Source organism: Erpetoichthys calabaricus, chromosome 16, assembly GCF_900747795.2.
Source record: "Erpetoichthys calabaricus chromosome 16, fErpCal1.3, whole genome shotgun sequence".
Classification (NCBI taxonomy): domain Eukaryota; kingdom Metazoa; phylum Chordata; class Cladistia; order Polypteriformes; family Polypteridae; genus Erpetoichthys; species Erpetoichthys calabaricus.
In genome coordinates this window covers 50,898,167-50,921,482 of record NC_041409.2, presented here as the reverse complement: position 1 = coordinate 50,921,482, position 23,316 = coordinate 50,898,167, and the positions used below count along the sequence as shown (strand labels likewise).

At 38.8% G+C, this 23,316-nt stretch overlaps 1 protein-coding gene across 2 annotated transcripts in view; it reads left to right on the top strand.

The window, feature by feature from the left end:
• Window positions 1-1,355: 1,355 nt before the first annotated feature.
• The window catches only part of numb (NUMB endocytic adaptor protein), a 260,447-nt gene continuing 238,486 nt past the window's right edge, over window positions 1,356-23,316 (top strand). For both annotated transcript variants that reach the window (XM_028822133.2, XM_028822132.2), the window contains exon 1: window positions 1,356-1,541. The gene's annotated coding sequence lies outside the window, so the exon portion shown is untranslated. The remainder of the gene's footprint in view (window positions 1,542-23,316) is intronic.

Genomic DNA, 23,316 nt, shown 5'->3' with positions numbered 1-23,316 from the left:
GAAGTAGCAGGCTGTTCTGTATTAAGTAATAGTGGTTTAGCACTCCAAAAATCTTGGCTGGATTCCCAGCTTGCTTCACTGTCCCTGTCTGTTTTTCTCCAGTTTCACCGATTACTCATTTCAGGCCAAAGTCGTGCATGTTGAGTGAAGGTAGCTGGGTCTGTCGCGGGGGCAGCAGTGTCAAACAGAGGAATGGCATATCTTTCAGGCTAGGCTCCTGATTTGGGCCGTTCCTCTCCTCAGCTCCATATTGGACAATATAGACAAGACAAAGGGATGGCAGTCTGGCTAAAGAATCTGTGGTAGTAACCGGCTCAAATCCCAGCAGTGTCACAAGGGATGCTGCTCCATTAGGCTCTTGAGAAAGGTCCTTAAGTTGTAATTGCTCCATGGGCGCTATACAGTTAGCTGATCATGCTCTCTGACCCCAAGCTTCTCTCTCCCTCTTTAGACAGTAAGTTGGGGTGTGTGAAAAATTACTAATCATAATGCATAAAAGTGTATATGGCAGATAAAGTTAATTCTCATTATCACTGAAATCAGAAAGTATGCAGATTGGGCGGATATTGTCTCTTATGGCGTTTTTACGTGCACATTAATGACATGCTTTGACACTGTCCGTATTCAAATTACACAAACATGACGTCTCATGATCTGTAAAGTTAGATTTTTGCTCTAACGTATTCTTTGAACTCCGATCCTGATTTTCTCACATAACTGTTCCTGGCCTCACACGACATCGAACGTCATCCTACATTAGTATTCTGTGAAAATCATTCGTTAATATCCTTTGGGCCGTTTAAGGTTCTAGAAAGCGGCATCACAGCAGCCCGCACATTTCGAATTTACGGAATTTTTATCCGGCCGGAAACTTGATTACGTCACTCAGTTGCGAAACTCGAAAGCCCTTTGATTTTTTTTCATGCGTGTCGACTAGTCAGAGCGCGAGTACCCATTTTCACAGCTGGCAAATACATTCATATTCCCTTCTTACTGCTTACTATCCATAACATAAAAAATGAATCAGCAACATCCTAATATTGTGGAAGTTGCAGTAGTTATACTGCAGCTCTCGCCACCAGTAATCGACACCAACCTGGCAAGTAAACGGCGTCACGCATGCGTACAACGTCTTCCCTCGCAGGGAAACCAAACAAGAGTCGGGCCGTAACGCAGAAAAGACAGCACGCTCCCCCAATAGAAACTTGAATTAGAAAAGCGTCATCTTGAAGTGCCGCGGAAGTGTCGTGATCGCCCCGCCTCCTCAGCGTGATTGTCACTTATGCGTAGGCAATTAGCGCCGCCGGAGTCGCCCACACGTTCCTGGCTGTTCAGGGAGGCGGGCCGTTGCTAGGGGCGAGGAGGGTAGGTTGAGCCAGTAGCTGGCAGGTGAGACGGCTGCTTTTACAGCGCACGAGAGACGGTGCTGGCGAATCGTTTCTTGGAATTTGGACTGTGGGTTGAAAACACAAGTAAAACGAGTGAAGGCAGCTTTAAAAACAGCATTTTATTAGTTATCTCGACAGGCGCGGCAGATAAAGGTAAGATTATGTGGGCTGTTTTTCCTTTCAAAATATTTTTCTCATATATTTGTTGCGTTGACTTTTTGGCAGTATTTAGCGAAACAGCTCGGTGGTCGTTTCAAGTGTAAAAAATACACGTAGAAGTGTCACTGTCGGTGTTTGGGTCTCGCCGAACTCGAGCCGCACCAAATGCGCAGGTTGGGGGTCTCTTCGCGGCGCTGCCAGCATAGCGCCTGTCGGCGTTCTCCCGTTTCTTTGAACTTGTCGCCTACTTTGATAAAATCACGACTCGGCTTTTGCTGGCCCGCGAGTGGATGTCCTGTGCCTTATAGGCTTGTGCTGCGACTCTCTCTCTCTCTCTCCTGGTGAGGCTTGAGCTATTCTAGATTTGGTGTCTGTGAGAGGAGCGCGGCTTCCTTTGCATCCCGTTCTGTCATGAAACTCGTTAAGCCTGCCGGGGCGGGGAGTTGGGTATTACATACATGATGTGGGCTGTAAAGGTTCATCAGTCCTTTGATGAAGGTGGCACTAAAAGCAGTGTGGCAGGATTACAGATCGTGATTGGCAGGAAGCGAATATATTGCGTAATATTTTCAGTCAGGTTATAATGCCGTTGGAAATATAGCGCCTTTAGTTATGCTCACTTTTGGGAGTACTGTTGGCACTTTGTGGATCAGCAGTAGAATTGTGGAAATCTGTAACGTTCACCTCCCTTATTACAAATGACGATTTACATGAAGAGAGCATATTGCCGGTTAATTTCAATTTACCCAAAGGCGCTATATTTTGTTAATTATGTAACGGATGGTGCTTGGGTAGACTGTTTTTTGTGGATTTTGTGGATCAGTAATAATCGGCCCTATTAAAGGTGATGGTGATTTTTATGAAGAGAGCATATTGCAGGCAGGTTTCAACTTCACAATGCCAATAAAATATAGCGCCTTCAGGTGTTCCTGTTTTTGGAGTTTCACTAGATTATATTTGGTTTTAGTAAAAATATGTAAAATTGTAATATTGATCTACTTTGTTACACAATAGTTTACAGTATGAAATCAAACTACATGATGGTTAAACCAAGTGGGTATCATTAACAAAACATAGAGCTTTTAGGATTTTGTGGGTCAGTAATAGAAATCTATAAAGTTGTAGTAATCCAAGTAACAGTTTAAAGGAAGCAACCATATTACCTGATAGTTTAAAACAAATTAACAGAACTAACAGAATGTAGAGCCTTTAGGTCTGGCTGATGTTTTGGTGTACTGTTAGTTATGCCTGTTGGATTCTTTAAGTCAGTAAAACTGTAATATTACAAATGACGATCTGCAGGAAGTGAGCATATTGAATAATGCTGTGGACCACCTTATCATGAAAAACAAAATATAGGGCCTTTAGCTTTTGTAAATAATCAATAGTAGTGTCTTCTGGACTGTAATAGGTCTGTAATGCAGATCTGCTTATTTCAGATATTTTACAATATGAAAAGAGAGCACATTGCCGACTGGTTTCAACTTAACATTATCAATAAAGTACAACATCTTGACTTATGGCTGGTGTTTGAGTGTACTGTTGGTTATCCCTACTGGATTTTGTAGGCCAGTAATATAAATTTGTCAAATGATAATATTGATATTGTTTATTATGCAGTACTTTACTTTATAGGAAGATAAGTTGCATAATTGTTAAACCAAGTTTTATCATTAACACAACGGTAGGTCCTTTAGGTATGGTTGGTGTAGTGTAGGTTATACCTGCTGGATTTTGTGGGACTATAGTAGAAATATGTTATATTGTAATATTCTAAGTAGTGATTGAAAGGTGGTAAGCATATTACATGATGGTTCAAACCAAGTTAGACATTAACATTTAGGTTTTATGTTTGGGATGTTTAGATTTTGTGAGTCAGCAAAACTGTATTATTAGAAATTATGATTTACAGTGAATGTATTGTGTACTGTTTTTGGACCACCTTAAGCATGACTAATAAATATAGTACCTTTATGCCCGATTTTGGGAGTACTGATGTCTGTATCAACTGGACTCTGGTTAGCAATTGATAAATGGAATGCTGTAATGCAAATCTTGTATATAATTTGCCAGTCTCCTCACTCACTCACGTTCATCCGAAGCCGAATGCGTAGTCGCCTTCTGCACATGTCCGAAGCCGAACGGGCAGCTGCGCAGAAGGCGATTGCACAAAAAACCTTACAAGACCGACATTGTGGCAGGCGGCGGATTTACGGCCGTGAAAATTCAAAGAGAAAGGCGACTTCGACCAACATCGCGGCAGGGTCTGTCCGAAGCCGAATGCGCAGTCGCCTTCTGCGCATGTCCGAAGCCGAATGCGCAGTCGCCTTCTGCACAGCTGCCCGAAAAACCTTACGAGACCGACATCGCAGTAGGCGGCGGATTTACAGCCGCCAAAATTCAAAAAGAAAGGCGACTTCGACCAACATCGTGGCAGGCGGCGGATTTACGGCCGCGAAAATGCATAGAGAAAGGCGACTTCGACCAACATCGCGGCAGGCGGCGGATTTATGGCCGCAAAAATTCAAAGAGAAAGGCGACTTCGATTAAAGCTCTAGAGGCCTGAAAGGCGATTTCGACTACAGCTCCAGGCCTAATTACGCATTCATTCAATACACCTATATCAGGTTTGTGGTGCTTATACTTATTACTTGCTATTCCACTCGTGCCCATTTGATCTTACGTTGTCGAAACAGGCTCTTTGTCTAGTGTGCCATATTAGACACGGTAACTTACAAGAAGAGCACCCATTTCTGGCTGGTTGTAACTTTTAATTGTTGTTTGAAGGCCGTTTAGGAAAAAATGGAAGCAAGGAATGATACTAATGACAAAATACAGAAAATTTTGGTGGCCATGGAAGGGCCGTGGGAAGCCAGCTGGAGTAGTGAGTCAGAATAGATAAAGGCATTGTTTCAGACAAGGTCAAGATGATAAGAAATGATTATATAAACTGTTTGGCCTGTTCGGGTCTCAGCTCAGTTTGGCATAATTGGGTTGAGTCTGTGTTATTGTTTATTGCAATAAACCTAATTACTCTGTTTGCCTATCCGTCGACTTCTTGAGCCTTCATGTAAAGTGAGAATCTTCAGCGTGTTTTTCGCTTCCACAAATATAACCTGCAAGCATCTGCAAAGGATAGTGAAGGCAGCAGAGAACATTATTGGGGTGCCTCTCCCATCACTACAGAACATATTTTACAAACGCAGTGTCCGCAAGGCCTGCAGCATTGTGGAGGACCCCTTACACCCCTCACATGGACTTTTTACACTTCTGCCATCCAAGAGAAGATACTGCAGCATCAAAGCCAGATCTGCCAGGCTGCAGGAGAGTTTTTAACCGTCAAGCTGTTAGACTTCTTAACACCATGCTGCCCCCTGGGATCTTCCACACTGCCTCAACCACCTCTAAAAACAGAACTTTTATACATGCAAGCCACTTTCCTGCAAAGACTAGTGTGCATGTAGAAAAAGAACTGAAAATCTCATACTGACCTTTAAGTATTTCGACACTCTTGATATCCTTCTGCTGTGAAACATTCTGACCTGTCATTGTTTACACATGTCTTAAACAACTATTATCATACACTGATAATTTCTGTATTATCTATATCTATTATTTATTTATTTATTATATTACATATCTATTGACTATATTTATGTATCTAGATTGCAAATACCATACATTGCATCAATGTTCATATTGCTAACTACATGTCAATATTCCTGCTACTTCTTTGTCTTGTCTTTGCACAATGTCTTGTCTTGTTTGTGTTTTAATTTTAAATTTAAATTCTATTTTTAATTTATTATTTGCACGTCATGTTGTTACACTGTGGACCTTGAGCTTCGCAATTTCGTCTATCTGTATACTTGTATATGGTTGAGATGACAAAGTTCACTTTGACTTTGACTCTTTAGTTGTGGCTGATATCTGGGCGTACTGTTAGTATTACCTTCTGCACTTTGTGTGGCAGTAATAGCATTTTTAAAAACCATAATATTGTAAATAAAGGTTTAAATGAGACACACATAGTGTATGATGGATTAAACCAAGTTAGCTGTAATAACATACTGCATATAGTGCCTTTTAGATATGTCTTATATTTGTGTGTACCTCTAGCTACACTAAACTGGTTTTGAATATCAGTGTTAGAAATGTGTATAACTCTTCAGCAGCTATGCTTTATTACATAAGAAGTATCCCCGCGATTTGCTAGCGAATCGGAAATCCTAGAATGGCAGTCAGTTTCTGTTCCGTCCGATATGTGGATGGATGACATATCATGTTGGGGGGGTGCGTCTGGGGAAATGTCATTTAATCCAATAGGCATATCTGTACTAAAGCGGCTTCGTTTTGTGGAGACGTGAGTCTGTTGCCCTCGCTGACACCGACTGCTTGAACAGATTGTGTTGTTTGGGGGCCACCTACTGACTCTGGGAAGCCGCCGCGTCTGACTGTGGGGCGAGCGCCACAGCACAATATGCGCCTCGGTGGGAAACCGCTGCGTGTAGACATATCATGGAAGGTATATGCAGTGGTGTGGGCGGTCGCGTCTGGGCGGCTGTACAACCTGGCGTGCACGCTTTACCCCAGGTGCAGTCCACAGGTCGTAGTCTCGTCTCTGTGTCTCCTTTGGTTTGAGCTGCGACTCCTTTCACAAGCGCATTGTATGCGCGCGCGTTGTCACAGTTGATTTGAGCCTTCGCAAGCGTGTTGTCACAGCTTTGGTTAGTAAACCTCTGGGGTTTCCGTACTGTAATACAACCTTCGAATCCTCTCGTTTCTTTTTTTGCTCTGTGGCGGGCGGCAGTTCGCGTGCGCCTCGATGTGCCCAGCGCCCTGTGTCCATATCCGGTTTACAACCTTCGGTTAGTAGGATGGATAGTTTAATGGAAGAAAGCAAATTGCATGATTGTTACACCAAGTTTGCATCATTCATTGAAGGGACAGGCTGATGTTTGGAAATGACTTATTATTTAAAATTCTTTTGATAGAAATTGGGTAAATTGCATGCTGGTCTCATTTATGTTAACATTGTTAATAAAGTAAAGTGCCTTTGGTTAGGGCCTGGTGTTTGGGTATACCAAATAGATTCATTCAATCAGTAATATTTTTATTTTTTTAATATTTGGTGGCTGTGATAGACCTTGATGTGAAGGAGGACATCACATCAGGGAGTAATAGATCTTATTTTTTTTAATGGACCTCATTGAGGGCTCCCTAATACATTAGGTAGATTTGTTGATCCCAGGTCATAAAACTCCAAGCTGCAGTTTGCTAATATGAATTTGCACTCTCTTGGCAGTGTTGCTGCCATCCTTTAAAGCTTTGGTGATTTTTTTTTTCTGTGAGGTATATATCTATTGTAATATTTCATAAATATATGAATACAATCAAATACAAATGAACACATTTAAATGGCAGAAAAACTTTTTGTGGCCCAAGGCAACATTGTAACATAGAATGGCAGCTTTTATAAGTATGTAATCCCATTATGTACAGTTGTGTCCCTTTGTCTTAAATGACTTTTCAAAATACACTTTTCTTATTGACCTTAGCCCTGCACATCTTTTGAAGTAATAGTAACAACTTGTATTTTGGGTTTAGCCTACATTTCTTGGGATATAGCTAATAATAGCCATGCAGTGTCGATTTTCCTTTAAATGTTACAGCTCCTGTTTTGCTTTTGTTTGGCAGGACTGATGATGCTTACATTCAAAAGATATACTGGATCCACCACTGCAGGTTAAGGTCGGGACAGAGGTGTTTATTCTGTTCTGGCATTTGTGTGTTTTACCTGCGTTGTGTATTGGACTTTGGTGAGGCTGCCTTAGTTTTATCATCTAAAGAATGACCCTTGATAAATGATTTCTTTACAGGTCAGGGTTAACTGATTTTGCAGAACATGAAGAGATTAGTTTAATAATATTTACACACACATTGTACACAACAAGACAAAGCTTTTCATTTGTATTCTCTTTTTTCAGTTTTGTTTATATTTATCACATTAAACACATTAGACAGTGAGATCCTTTTTTAACTTCCCCGCCTTGCTGGCATTTCTTTTTATCAATCTGAAGTAAATTGTAATATTTACACACAGTGCCTGTGAGCTGAGGCCCAATTATCTCACCTGCCTCCCTTGAAACCTTCCTTAGTATCTCGTTTGATACGGTTACTGCTGTCTGAAAGGATTTTTGCAGAGCAATTAAAATACATTTGATATAGTAATAATAGGTTAATTAATTTAAGTTTTTTTTTTGGAGGACAGGATGTTATCTGTCATCTTTTTCTTAATAAAATGGAAACTGCCATGATGTAGGGTACAGGCAGGCAGTTGCTGTACCAGATCAGCAACAGCGCCTAAATGGTCCATTTTCATTTGCGAACTTTCTCAAGTCCTTGTCTGGTAAATGAGCAGAGGGATAATGAGAGCATTCTGAGCAGAGGAACAGGTGAAAGAAATTGCATAGGCCCGAGAGCCGCTTTTATCCTTGGGAGCATCCTTCTTTGGGTTTGTACTCAATTTAACTATAAAACATTAAGATTACAGAGCTCCATTTTTCTGTCATATGTTGTGTAATCCAGTCATGAAAATAATGTGGCTGCTAATATTCTGGCCCTTCTTTTTCCAATTGCTTGGTAATGAAAGTTAATATCCCTCAGCATCTTGTGACTATTGTTTTTGACTGTTCAGCTGCACCGCAATGCTAATCCTTGTGCCAGACAGATCAATGTAATATGTCACCTCGTGATAAAGATGAGGGGAATTGAAAAATGAGAGGGAGGAGACAGTGCTGGATGAAATGAATGTGCTCCTGGATCTATGTGTATGATGGTAATAATCGACTGTTTCTTTGCTGATTATGGCTATTATGCTCCAGGGGTCAAAGCATTTATCAAAATAACATTAATGGCATTTCCTTCCTTATTAGCAGAATTGCTGTACAGGATAGTTGCTGTTATTCACCTCAGTGGCTGTCAACTGCCATTTAGCCTTGTAGTTACTATTGAATTACTGTAAGGGGTTTGTGTTTAATAGACTTCATATTTACTGGTTTAGTAAACTATGCTGCGTTTTAGGTCAACATAGCTTACCTGTAAGGATGACACACACAGTTTAGAAAACATACACAGTAAAGGGAATTGGTTGACGTGTAAAGTGAAATAGATGCAGATCTTTAATTTTGAGTTTGGATCCACTGGCACATCTCCCAACGACTGCTGTACCTTTTGCAGATGTTTCCATTCTGCTCCTTTTTGGCATCTCCCTTTCTGTTCAGTAAAATAAGCAGATTTTATGCTGCATTCTTTTTTGATTTCCATTTTTATTTGTGTAGTTGTAAAACTGGAAGTCTGCTTCAAGATTTAAAAAATAGTAAAATTAAAAAATGTTTGTTAATTATTTCATTTTCACAAATAATGATGCATGCAAGATGTTAATCAGTGGTGCATTAGTTTTTACACTCTTTAGCATTAAGGTTACTTTGTGAAACATTTAAAGAATTTCTTTTGTTACTTTAGGACTTATAACTGTTTGCATTTAAGTTTTGCCAGGTCATGACTTTAAGTACACCCAGACTTAATCTATATTACTAAACCACAGTTAATTTATGCACGGCGGACGCACTGCGGCGCGGCGCCCTGAGTCAAACGTAGCGGCTTCCCAGAGTCAGTAGGTGGCGCCCAAACAACATGGATAAAAGCAATGAACGAAGGTGTCCACACAAAGAAACCGCTTTAGTTCAAATGGGGTTATTGAATTAAATGGAAACTTTACCATGCCTACAACCTGTGAACTAAACCTGAGGTGAAGCGTGCACGCCAGGTTGTACAGCCGCCCGGACGCGACCGCCCACACCACCGCATATACGACGACACAGCCATAAAAAAACAAACACGAGACTGCATGAAGAAAAACAATAACAGAAGCGCGTTGAAATGAACTGTCCCAGGACGCACCCACCCTGCATGATATTTCATCACGCAGCGGCTTCCCAATGAAGCGCACGCCCCAGAGTCAAACGCAGTGACTTCCCAGAGTCAGTAGGTGGCGCCCAAACAACACAACCTGTACACTGCACTTGCTCTAATCCACTGTGCCAGTAATATAGATCACATAACGGTCACAGACTCAAACCCAGCGGCTTCCCAGACTCAGTGGCTGGCACACAAACACCACAACATGTAAACTAAACTTGCTGTGCTCCACTCTGCCAGCAGTCGGTGTCAGCAAAGGCAACGGAATCACTTCTCCACAAAATGAAACCGCTTTAGTACAGATATGCTTATTTAATTAAATGACATTTCCCCAGATGCACCCACCCTCCATGATATGTCATCCATCCAAATATCGGACAGAACACAAACTGATTGACATTCTTGGATTTATGATTCTCTAGAGAATCGCGGGCTTACTTGTAGTTATCTGTTACTCACCCCATGTTTGTAATGATTGTTGGAAAAAATGTTAACATTGTATTTTCATGGAGAAGTGAGATAATTAAATTCTATTTTTAGAATGCATGAATGGGGACCCAGCTAGACTACCAGCAAATAGCCTCCATGGTGTTACATGATCCAAATGGCAAGTATCCAGTGTGATGGATGGCCAGGGATCATGCCCTACTGGGAGACCCGGAGGAGCAGAGAACCAGGAGAAGGGTAATTTATACCCTGGGACATGAGAGAGCAGCCCCTCTGGGTTGCATCGGGGCCACGGGCTTGGGGCTTAGAAGCTCAAACCTGTTGGGGTCCGTGGTCACTTTCAGGGGGCACCTGGACAGCTCCGGATACAAGATCTGCAGCAATTCCGCCACACCCGAAGTGCTGCCTGAGGTTAATTGGGAAGCACCTGGAGCACCTTCCGGGTGCACTATAAAAGGGGCCGGGAGCTGGTGTCAGGTGGAAGAGGACGGAGCTTGCGAGGAGAGGAGTAGAGGCGGTGGAAGTCTTGAGGAAGAAAAAGGACTGAGCATAATTGAGGATTGGTGCACTGTGTGTTGTGTGCCAAAAGAACTGTAAATAAATAGAGTGTGCATTCGAACATTGTGTGTCCTTGGTGTCTGTCTGTAGCAGGGCTGGTCTTCTGCACCAGTCATGTGCTAACAACTTCTCAAAGCTGTTTCTGGAAAAATCTCAACCATGAAGTAGGTTTAAATGAGATATAGCTTTTGAATTGAAGATCCATCCATCTCTTTATTCATTGGTCAGGAGTCCTGCCTACTCATTGGCTGACTTGAGGCTTCATATACTCCTCAACTACAGTACTTTTGGGTTTTTCATTGGCAGTTTGTGAAGCCATAGCAGTGAAGGGGCTTTCTGTGTGTTTAATCTTCTTGAATGTACAAATACAAGGCTAACTTTCCACCTGGTCATTTTTTGCGGCAATGATGATGATGCATGAGGCACCATGGCAGTCAATGAATTGTCTTTTAGTAGGCAGGACTCGCTAATGAATGAAGCTGAATGAATCCTCAGTTAAAAAGATTTCTCAGGAACGATTTACTTAGCAATATTTTTGCCAAAATACAAATTTGGGACATTGTGACCATGTAACTGGATAACCTGACTTTTGGGGTATGTGACAAGATTAACTTGTAATTTTTTCTTTTTTTTTTTCTCCTCAGGGATGTTTTGTTATTGTTTGCTTATGCTTAAACCAAGTCCCCCTTTCAAGCCCATTTTATCAGGAACTGTGTTATAACTATTCTCCTAGAAAACATGAGAAAAAAGAAACATAAATGGTGATTTTTGGGTGGATTACTTTAAATTGACTCTAGACTTGTGGCAGTGGGCCATGGTATGACACCTGTCACTGATTGTAGAGTCCAGTGTGCTGATGTTGTTCTGGTAAGAGTATATTTATTGTTATATGCTTTTTCTGAGGTTTGACTCACTGTGCATCGTGCTTTTTCCAGGTTTCTGTGTTCTACTAGACATGCACTGAGCACTAGGTATTATTTTGCTTTTCACTTAATGTTGGAATGGGTATTGTAGTGGTATATAATTTTTACTGTGAGCAAAGATACAGATTTTCCCTTCATTTATGGGTTTAAAACAAAAGGTGGCTTTTGTAAACATTAAATGAAGTTATCACTCCCAATTTTTCTTTTAACCAAGGGTGTTTAGCCTTGGTCCTGAAATGCCCCTTAAAGCTTCAAGTGTTTGTTCCAACCAATTTATTTTTTATTTCAATCTGTAAAGCCAATAGATTAGATTGTGTTTTTTAATTAAATGATTAACTGCAGTCAAAGAGCATGGAGTGTCACAGCTGACCAGTAGGGCAGTTTGTATTTGTTAATGAAATTAGACCAAAGTGTACTTATTTTATTGTCTGTGTCCTAAAGTACCAGTCGTTAGCAAGATGTAATCAGAAAACCTTTGCACTCATATCTGATTATCATGAACAAATATAAATGTGGTTTGATTTCTAGCAAATACTTAGAAACAGAGGAGAAATAATTGGGTAATGAAAGATCCACGGAATGTATATGTGTTGACAGGGAGGCTAATAGAGGTTGGGTTAAGTTCTTGGTCTTGCCCAAAATTTAATGACAAGCCATTTAAGTTATTGGACATTTCCAATACAGTAACTTAATGAACAAACTATTTGGAATGAAAGCATGTGACCAATGTGACACCCTAAGGCCAGGGCTGAATACAAATGGAATTGGTTCATAGGTGAATGGAGGTTGAACTGACCTTTGAGCAGTAAATGATTTTGACGAAAATAAGATGCCTTTTGAAGTTAATAGAAATTCACTTTTTCTATTTGTGACACTAAAGGCATAGCCAGGGAAAGATATTTGATTTATTTTTGTCCAAAGTTTAAAAAAAGAAGAAAAAAAAAGTTTTGAATAAAACCCTGTAGCCATAGTGGTAGTCCAGGACCAGGGTTTTATACACCTGTCCCATTCGCCTGTTAATACTATGTCGTACATTGTATCAGTTCAACTGAGACCAAGTGCTTGATAACATTTGTGGAGGAAAAAAGCCTTTTTTAAGTTCCTGTCTTCAGACTTGAAGTTATTTTATTTTTGTTCCAAATGCAGTACTTTAAATTTCTGTATAGTAAGCCATTGCTGTGTATGTGTACAGTATGTGTGTAATCATCGAATTGCCTAAAGGGCTTTGGAGTGGTAGGCTGACTAATCTGTGTCTGTTGCATGTGCTCCTGAATTGTGTGTAGCATGTAGCCTGTGTTATATAAGAACCTAAGGACATTTGCATCCTGCCAGCTGTTGATTTGTTCTCAACATCTTAAATTCAGTTTCTGTGCAATAGATGTGAACTCAATGTAGTATATTTTTTAAACAGAAGCTTAGATAAATGCTCATCTTTGGAACAAAGCAGTAAAAGATTGCATTGCAAATGTGCCAGTTTTGTTTTGAGGTCACCTTCAATGTAATCGGACTATGAATTTAAAACACCCTTGCTGCCATCCTTTAAATCCCTGATGAATTTTTCTTGTAGGTTTTTTTTTCTGCTCTTATATATAGGTTTATGTCTGATAAATGTGAGTGTGTGTTCTTTTTTACCCAATTATGTAAACACTGCCCAGTTTTCAAACCAGTTGTTCATTTTTAGGTTTTGATTCCAGAGTTATGTAGGAGGAAAGTTGCACTGTGACACAGTGTTAATGTGGCACTTCACATCATGTCTGTCGGGGAATCTCTCCTTAACACTAGAATTACCAGAGCCTACGAAAAAACTCGTAGATCCGGCCCACCTTAAATCGCTTCTTAAAACCGTTCTCACCTCTCTGCCAGCGTCTTTTGTCATCTAAATGTACTGATAAAGACATGCTGCCAGCAGCCGGCTATTCCATCCCCCCACCGACTTAGAACGTAAACGAGCTTTTCCCAGCTCATGCCTTGATTGTTTATCTGGGAGTGAGTGGAGTTTTAGAATGGAAATAATCAATCGCTATTTGGAACACACGCATTTCATGTGTGTTGCGTTTCTGCAGTAATCTGTGTAAACACATTGTTAAAACAGAAACGTTTTTTATATTCTAGTAACAAATGACAAAATGTAGGCATAAACTATATAATTTATGAAGCCTGAAGTCCAAATATCAAAGAAACACTTTCACAAAAGGTACAAAAAAAAAGCCACCACCAAAAAAAGCCGCCTTAGTGTGTGACATTGACACGCATTAGCGATCACTGCTTCCGTGGCGCAACAGTATCAGTCGCTGACTGGGAATCAGAAGGTCATGAGTTCGATCCTGCACAACTCCCTTTTGAGAAGTGTTCTTATTTTCACTATTTTAGAATAAAAAGATACATTTGATTTCAGTCTGTAACAGCCGGTGTAATTTATGATATTTGTAAAGGTTAGCTTTATTTATTTTTTTTAATTCACTTTTCATTGTCTCAGTCGCGTTCAGGATCCTTTCCTACCCCATATGACACTGCTGTTTTCACATAAAGACTCGCTATAGTTCTGCAGTGTATCACGATACATACGACCGCGTGTTTTTTCCCCCAAGATTGCCAGTCCCCACGTGTTACTGTATGCTGTTTCTTTTGTACTCCAGGACATGCAGAGGAAAACATAGTAAAGAGCAGTAACTTCAGCGCTATATGCAATCATCAGACACTCCCCATCTGATAATGCTGTTTTCACATAAAGACGCGCTAAAGCTCTGCAGTGTACTTGTGGCTTCATTGTCGTACCAATGCTTGCGAACTGAAGTGTCTGCATGCACTTTTCGTGGCATTACACGTGTATTTTTTGAGTATGCCCATGTAGCTCAAACACAGGAACATATGTTGATGTAAAAGTATAACAAAACAAGTGCACATTTATTCAAGACTATAACCGAAGAAAACAGAAAGCAAGTTACAGTAGGAGGTTGATATGACAGCTTGCGTGGTGGAATGCTAAGAACTGCTGATTTCCATTCCGTGCTATATAACTGTTAACATTTGAATCTGATGATTGCATATAGCGCTGTCTTATTCAGTGTGCACAAGAACATGCAGGTGGCCAGTTGCTGAGTGCTACAACGCACATTTTAAAAAAAGAAAGAGACAAATATATGTGGCGTTTTGAAGAAATCATTTTATGACGCGAATAGTACCAATCAGAAAACATCATCGAAGTAATGCAATATTATTTGAAAACGAACAGCGTCAGGTCGGATGCAAGGTTATTATAGTTAAGGAAAACTAAAATCAAAACTGAAACTATTATTAAAAAAACATTTTCGTAAACTGAAATAAAATAATTAACAAAACCGAAATGAAAAACTAAAATTAAATGAAACTATTAAAGTAGCTGGAAAGACTAACTGAAATAAAATAATAAGTTACTAAAATATTTTTAGTTTTCGTTTTTGAATGAATATTCTTGCCGTTAGTCTTTAACCCTTGTAAGTTTTAACTCTAAAACAGAAAGTCATCCACCACGAGCCGCCTGAATATATTCATCAAGTGAACGGCGGCTGGTGACGGAGGGCGGCTGTTCACATAGCATTTGCGGTGACAGAGCAAGCTGATTGCGGGTGCATAAAGCGTGAGAAATAGAAAGCGATTTGCGTGCCGCCTTTCTTTGTGCTTGTTGTATATCAAGATGTAATTCAAACAGCTGAAGTCAGAATGTGCTGGTCAACAAAACGTTTATCATATGGACAGAAAAATCACGAGTGAGTAACGTTTCAGTTTATTTCTCAGGTGTCTGCTTTTTGTTGACAGCAATTCACCTGTCACTTCGCACAGGAGAAATCGTTTTTACTTTCTCATAAACGAAATATAGAGAAAGTATAGTAATCATGAAAAAATTCGACCTCGATATTTTGATGAATCTTGATGTTAGACTAACCAATGTCCAACAATACTGTTTTTTGGAATTGTGTGTGTATGCGCGTGCGTGTATGTGTGTGTTGGGGTGTGTGTGTGCGTGTGTGTAAACACGATTAACTCAAAAACGCAACTAGATAGATGGATGAAATCTGGAATGTGGTTGTTACACCACAATTATAGATCTGTATTAACTTTTGGGCCAAATCCATCACCCGGAAGTGGTACTTTACCTGAACACATACTCGATTTTTTTTTTATTTATACAGCCGCAGAGTCCGATTTATTCAACTTTACTTTTATAATAATTGTTCAATATATTATTAATTTGATTTTGTTGCTGGTTTCTTAATGTACATAATATAATAATATAATCATTGTCTTGCGGTTTACTCCTCAAATACAGTATCCATCCCCAAATCTGAGTATAGAAGAAAGTCGAGGGGAGAGCACTCCCGGTTTTTGAAAATAAAACGGCTCTGATCGAGGTCATCATATAAGATCAGCATATTGTTGCTGACCAATCACTTTTGCTTTAAAAACATTGTTTAACAACGAAGTGATACAAACAAAGGTAGAGAGTCTGACAAGTGATGAAAAACTAAACATACTAATGGGTTTTTGTATTTATTCCATATTTATTAATTTAGCTTTTTTAGTTCATATGCACAACTCAAAATACCTGATATTGTGAAAGTAATCCATTAGCAGAATTATATTTTAAAATATTTGTCTCCCTTTTTTCAATGTTTTTCTATCTCTCTCAAAATAGATAGAAAGAATATGATATTTCAACTGTTCTTATCAGCCTTATCATACATACAGTATTGCATACCAGGGATTTTTCCTGCCTTGCATCCAAACCTGCTGCTGTAGGCTCCAGATTTTCTGCAGTCCTACTCTGGATAAACAGGTTTAGATAATATATATGTTGTTCTTAATCACAGGCGCTGTCTCTGTTGTTTTATGCCTGTCCATACTCCTATTACCTGCTCTTGCTCTGCTCATTATGGGTTTACTGTCCTTTATGATGGTTTGTTCAAGACTCATCACCTCTAACCTTGACACTACATGCGTGTTGTTCTTTGTTTCCCTCAATACAGCAAGGTGGGGTCTGCACACTCATTCAAGTCCAAGAGCCCTGTTCTTTCTAAGCCCCTGTGATTTTCATGAGAAAATATTTTAAAAATTATAAAATTATGAAATTGTTCATATTCAGTGTCTAGTTTTGATTATGCTTGTTTTTATCAGACAAAAACAAAACCAGATAGTAAACCAGGCAGTGTAGTAAGCTTCCACTAACATTAAACTCGTATCCAAATCTGTTAAGTGTGCAGTTCTGTCTGACTGTGACACAAAACTAACTCCGTAGGCACTCCATGCCATAATTACTAAAACTAAAACTGAAACTAATATATATAAAAATAAAATAGAAATGTCTTTGGGAAATAAAAACTAAACTAAAACTAAAAATACATGATGAAGGAAAACTAAAACTAAACTGAATTTCCAAGTAAGGTCAGAAAAAATATAGAAATAAAAACTAATATAAAAAGGCAAAACTATAATAACCTTGGTCGGATGTGAAGTTATACTGGTGCTGTTTGAGTCAGATCAGAAGCTGAATAAGCTGAAAAAGCTCCTGTTCTGACTCTAAGTAAAAAAGCATGAATTAATCAACAGAAATAACCGCAATTGACATTTTAAAGTTAACGAGCGCGTGAGCTTATTCAGTTCTGCTGGATCAACGCATATGTTGATCTTTTTTTCTTTCAGTAATAGTGCCAACATAAATCCACACCCGATCTGACGCTGTTCATTTTCAAATAATATTGCATTAGTGCGATGATGTTTTCACATATATTGTCTGTTTCTTTCAGGTGTGTAATAGGAACCACAGCATAGAGAGAAGCGTGTACATTGTAACAGGTACACACGTTGTAAATGTAGGAAAGACTATCCTTGCGTGTGTGTGAACAGTTAACATTTGAATCTGATTATTGCATATAACGCTGAACTTACTGCTCTGTACTATTCTATCCTCTGCATGTCCTGGAGTATACAAAAGAAACAGCATACAGCAACATGTGGGGACTGGCAAGATCGGGGAAAAAAAATACGCATTCACTGATTACAAAACGCAAGATGTTATGCGAATGAATATGAATAATATGAATAATGTTGCATCTGTGCCACAAAGTTTTCCGAAATGTACTATACAGGTCATAAAACGAATAATTCCAAATATCATATATACGTACGTCTGTGTTTTTTTGTTGTTTTGACATCATTCACCATAAGGTGCACTCTAATTCAGCATGAGCAGGAACACTCAATAAAACCGAATAAAAAAATCAAGTGACGGTGAGATACGAAGAAGGCAGATTCGCCAGCGTTTGTGTGTCAGCTTTTATCCCTCCAGATGAGAGAATGTCCAGTTCCATTGTCTCAAAACACCACTCACATCTCCAGTTATTCCGTTTCAAATAAAAAATAACAGCGTCAGATCCCTGGTTGGGGGGGTAGTATGTATCGTGATCGTGATTTAGAGAGAATAAAAGTAAAAAAAAAAAACAGTAACTTTTACAAGTCCTATAAATGCACACCGTGTGTTACAGACGCAAACCAAATGTATGTGTGTACTGTATAACATATTATATAACATTATATAGTTTATGCCTACATTTTGTCATTTACTACTAAAATATGAAAAACGTTTCTGTTTTAAAAATGTGTTTACACAGATTGCTGTAGAAATGGAACACACATGAACTGTGTGTGTTTCAAATAGCGATCTATTATTTCCACACTAAAACTCTAGCAGTTCAGTCACTCCCAGATAATCAAACAAGGCAAGAGCTGGGAAAACTTAGTGAACGCTCTGCGATGGTGGGGGATGGAATAACCGGCTGCTTGCTGGCTTCTTAATCGGCACATTTAGAAGACAAAAGAGAGCTGCGAATGGTTTTAAGATGGGCCGGATCTACGAGTTTTTTCGTAGACTCTGGTAATTCTAGTGTTAATCTGTAGAGCCATGTAATGACTGTGCTAATGTACCACTCTAAATAAATAATGTTATAGTCTTGCTTCCAGCCTCTTAAGTTGCTTTCTTACTCAAAGAAACAAGTCACACTGACAGGATTGACTGACAGGATTAGCCTCTTCTGAAATAACACTGACTTATTGTTTAGACTATTAACTATCCAAAAGATATTTGGTTCTCTTATAACTTATCTAAACCATCATTGGAGTCAGCTATGCTGACTAGCTTGTTCCTCAATTCTGATTTGTCTGTCTTTAAAAAAAAAAGTCAGATGTAGAATACTCTTGGAGTCTTTTTCCTTTGACAGGTTAAAATGACTCATTTATTCTCGTAATTCCAGAAAGGCCAGGAAAGCCTAACTAATTTTTTGGCACAGTACTTGAGGTTTGTACTGACCATGCACGTCCGGCCACCACAGAAATTTTATCAAACAGAAAAGTAGTAGAAAGGTGCAAATCAATTCAGTGTTTAGTACTACAGTTCAAATGGAAATCCCCTAGACTGTAAATGTCCATCGATAGTGCTCTTTTAATTTTTGAACAAGACAATGTTTTATGAGTTTGTAAACTGATAAAAATGAGAGGGGAAGTTCAAATGTCTCACAAAAAGAACAAAAATAACTTGAACTAAAGATAATAGGGTTGAGCATACCTAGAAAAACCCCTCCACCTTGAGCACTCTTTGAGATTAAAGTGTGCTTTTAAAGGTTATGCTTATCATCATTTATCCACTGTTGAGTTGTGATAATCTTCGATACCTATTAAAAGTGAAGCAAAATGTCACCTTTTATTGGCTAACTGAACAGATTACAGTATGCAAGCTTTTGAGAAAGCTCAAGTTCTCTCTACTGGCAAGCTATAGTGCCTGAGTTGCCTTGAAAGCTTGCATGTTGTAATCTGTTCAGTTAGGCAATAAAGGGTGTCATTTTGCTTCACTTCTCATGGTATCCATAATGGCTAACACTGTACAACACTCTACAACTACTTCGATATCTAGGATGAGAAAACGTGTGGTCTTGTGTGTCCCATATTCTAATTAATGACTGCTAAGCAGACAGGCTGCATTAACAGAAAATCCTCAGTGATATCATAGGTTTCATCTTTCGCATATGCTTCAGGTTAAATGAAGAATCAAAAGTTAGTGTAGATCATACTCTACATAAGGTGAGGAAGAACTTTAATTTTGTCAGTAAGGGAAGTAATATATTTATATCTGTGATTCATAATGCTTAAAGATCATAGATGAAACTAGCGTAAAATGAATTAGTACTTTAAGGCTCTTAACCAGTCATTTTATTACTGGTTTGTGGTAAACACAATTTGAACAACAAGGGTGTACTTTTAATTTCTGTTTCAATAGGAGTGGATTTGTAATGTTAAGTCTATAATGGAAGCGCTTTGCTTTGCATGCTTACTACTTTGGCAGTTAATGCGCTTTAAAAGATGCCCACTGTTTGCTGTCACCGCCTCCCATGCCTGTGTATCTCCCAATGTGTGTGGCTGTTTATACAGCTGTAAAAGTTAAGTATAGTTTTTTTTATCATTTTAATGCTTCATTGTATGCACTTTTGAGCAGAGCTTGTACTGTAGGTTCACATGAGGACCAAGTGGTAACTTGTTAGCCTTTTCTTGCTACGGAATATCTGCTCTAAGTTACACTTAACTGCATGTGTTTTTAACTTAACTGAACCCAGAGAATGGAAATTTATCTTTCCCCATTTTAATTTTTTTTTAGCAGTGTTATTATCTGTGCCAGGATTTTTTTCAGTAGAACATGGTTTTTGGTGTGGCTTTGAGACTTGGAAATCGAGACAGGAAAATTGCTATAGATTAGCAAAGGTCAACATTTTTCCAGCCTGCATCAGGGTTCAGATACCTTGGTAAAATTTGAATGTTCCTGACATATTTGTGTGTGCTTTTTTTATGGGTGTAAGGTCAAAATTGTATTTTGGCCTTTTGTTTAGATAATCAGTTTAATACAGAATTCACAGATTAGTTTTATAAGAAATGTTCAGCATTACACTGAGTGAGTTGTTAAGCATAGTTTTTTATCAAGTTACAATAAAAACAGAACTTTTCTCATTTGGTGTTACAGATGTTTGCATTTGATTTGTACCCAATGACTTGAAGTGAGCCTGGAGTTCTGTCCATTCTTTTTCATGCTTAGAGCTCCCTCACTCCTCGAAGAAAGCAATTTTCAGCTGTGATAGTTAAATGTTAATAAAGCTTTGGCTGCAGTGACGTTCGACTCTTTGGTCAGCTTTGGTGCTGCCATTGCATTTTTCTTCTGATAGTTTGAAAGTGCTGATTGAATATCTACCGATTTTAAATATAACACGTAAATGTTATGTTTTTATTTCAAGACCTGGTCAACTGTTGCTTTTTTATTGGAAAGATTACATCTGATGTTTGAGTTGAACATGTCACTTAATGTCACAGCAGTTATGTACGTGTTATAATTAAATCAAATGCAACTCCTACTCCTAAGCTGTTGAGTCTCTCTTCATGAAACCTTTACTCTATTAATGTTTGGATTATGTTAATCCTCCTGCCTTCATGTTTTCTGTACTCTTTGCAAAGGATCTGAATGCCACCTGTCTTGGTGCAGTAGAATGCTATATTGTCCTAACATAAACCGACAAGTTTCTCCTTTAAATGCCAGCACCTAAATAAAGGATAAAAGCAAAAGAGTCTGGCATTTTCTGTGCTTAAGACAGCTAAATCAAAAAGAAAAAATGCTATTATGGCCAGTTCTGCTGCTATTTGTCACAGTTCTTCATCACCAAAAAAATGTTGTCATTAATGAACTTGAGAACTGAGTTTTCATTTTAAAGTGTGAAAATTGACACTTGGTGGCTTTGAAAGCATATAGAGTACCATTTTGACTTCTTATGAATGTGGGAAAAGGAAGAAAATTTACCCCGAAATTGGTGATATGCTCTCGCAATGATTGCCTTGTGCTTCTTATGTACATTCCTGATAGTACTTTAACAGGCATTGACATGAAATCAAATCACTTGGTATTAAATAAGCAAAGTGTCATTCTGTTTCAAATGTAAAAAATAAATATAATACACTGTGTACATTTCAGCTTTAATTCAGTGGGGTGAACAAAACGATTACATAAAAATGTGAGGCAACTAAAGCATTTTTTTTAACACAATCCCTTCATTTCAGGGGCTCAAACGTAATTGGACAAATTAAATAACTGTACATAAAATGTTCATTTCTAATACTTGATTGAAAACCCTTTCCTGGCAATGACAGCCTGAAGTCTTGAATTCATGGACATCACCAGATGCTGGGTTTCCTCCTTTTTAATGCTCTGCCAGGCCTTTACTGCAGCGGCTTTCAGTTGCTGTTTGTTTGTGGGCCTTTCTGTCTGAAGTTTAGTCTTCAACAAGTGAAATGCATGCTCAATTGGGTTAAGATCAGGTGACTGACTTGGCCATTCAAGAATTGTCTACTTCTTTGCTTTAATAAACTCCTGGGTTGCTTTGGCTGTATGTTTTGGGTCATTGTCCATCTGTATCATGAAACGCCGCCCAATCAATTTGACTGCATTTAGCTGGATTTGAGCAGACAGTATGTCTCTGAACACCTCAGAATTCATTCGGCTGCTTCTGTCCTGTGTCACATCATCAATAAACACTAGTGTCCCAGTGCCACTGGCAGCCATGCACACCCAAGCCATCACATTGCCTCCATCATGTTTCACAGATGATGTGGTATGCTTTGGATAATGAGCTGTTCCATGCCTTCTCCATACTTTTTTCTTGCCATCATTCTGGTAGAGGTTGATCTTGGCTTCATCTGTCCAAAGAATGTTTTTCCAGAACTGTGCTGGCTTTTTTTAGATGTTCTTTAGCAAAGTCCAATCTAGCCTTTCTATTCTTGAGGCTTATGAGTGGCTTGCACCTTACAGTGCACCCTGTGTATTTACTTTCATGCAGTCTTCTCAGTAGACTTGGATATCAATACGCCTACCTCCTGAAGAGTGTTGTTCACTTGGTTGGCTGTTGTGAAGGGGTTTCTCTTCACCATGGAAATGATTCTGCGATCATCCACCACTGTTGTCTTCCATGGACGTCCAGGTCTTTTTGCGTTGCTGAGTTCACCAGTGCTTGCTTTCTTTCTCAGGATGTACCAAACTGTAGATTTTGCCACTCGTAATATTGTAGCAATTTCTCAGATGGGTTTTTTCTGTTTTCGCAGCTTAAGGATGGCTTCTTTCACCTGCATGGAGAGCTCCTTTGACCGCATGTTGTCTGTTCACAGCAAAATCTTCCACATGCAAGCACCGCACCTCAAATCAACTCCAGGCCTTTTATCAGCTTAATTGATGATGACGGAGTTGCCCACACCTGCCCATGAAATAGCCTTTGAGTCAATTGTCCAATTACTTTTGAGCCCCTGAAATTAATGGATTGTGTTAAAAAAATGCTTTAGTTGCCTCACATTTTTATGCAATCGTTTTGTTCACCCCACTGAATTAAAGCTGAAAGTTTGCACTTCAACTGCATTTGAGTTGTTTCATTTAAAATTCATTGTGGTGATGTACAGAACCAAAATTAGAAAAAGAGTTGTCTCTGTCCAAATATTTATGGACCTAACTGTGTATACATTTTTTTCTTATCACTTTTGATTATTAAAATGATCAGAAATTATGTAAGAAATTGTTAAATTTGGATTTTAAGTGGCCTTAGCTCTTTTTCTTGAAATACAAGTTCAAATTAAAGAAGCTATCCAGGAAGTTTTTTTTTTTTTTTTTTTTGAATTATTTTTGTAATTGTGAAAGGCCAACACATTCACTTTCCTAGAAAACAACTGCTACTTTATTAGTACTGTTGAATTAGCCAGAAAATAAGATTTAAATATTCCAATTAAAAATTAGTAAGTGTCTGAAAATTTTTAAACTT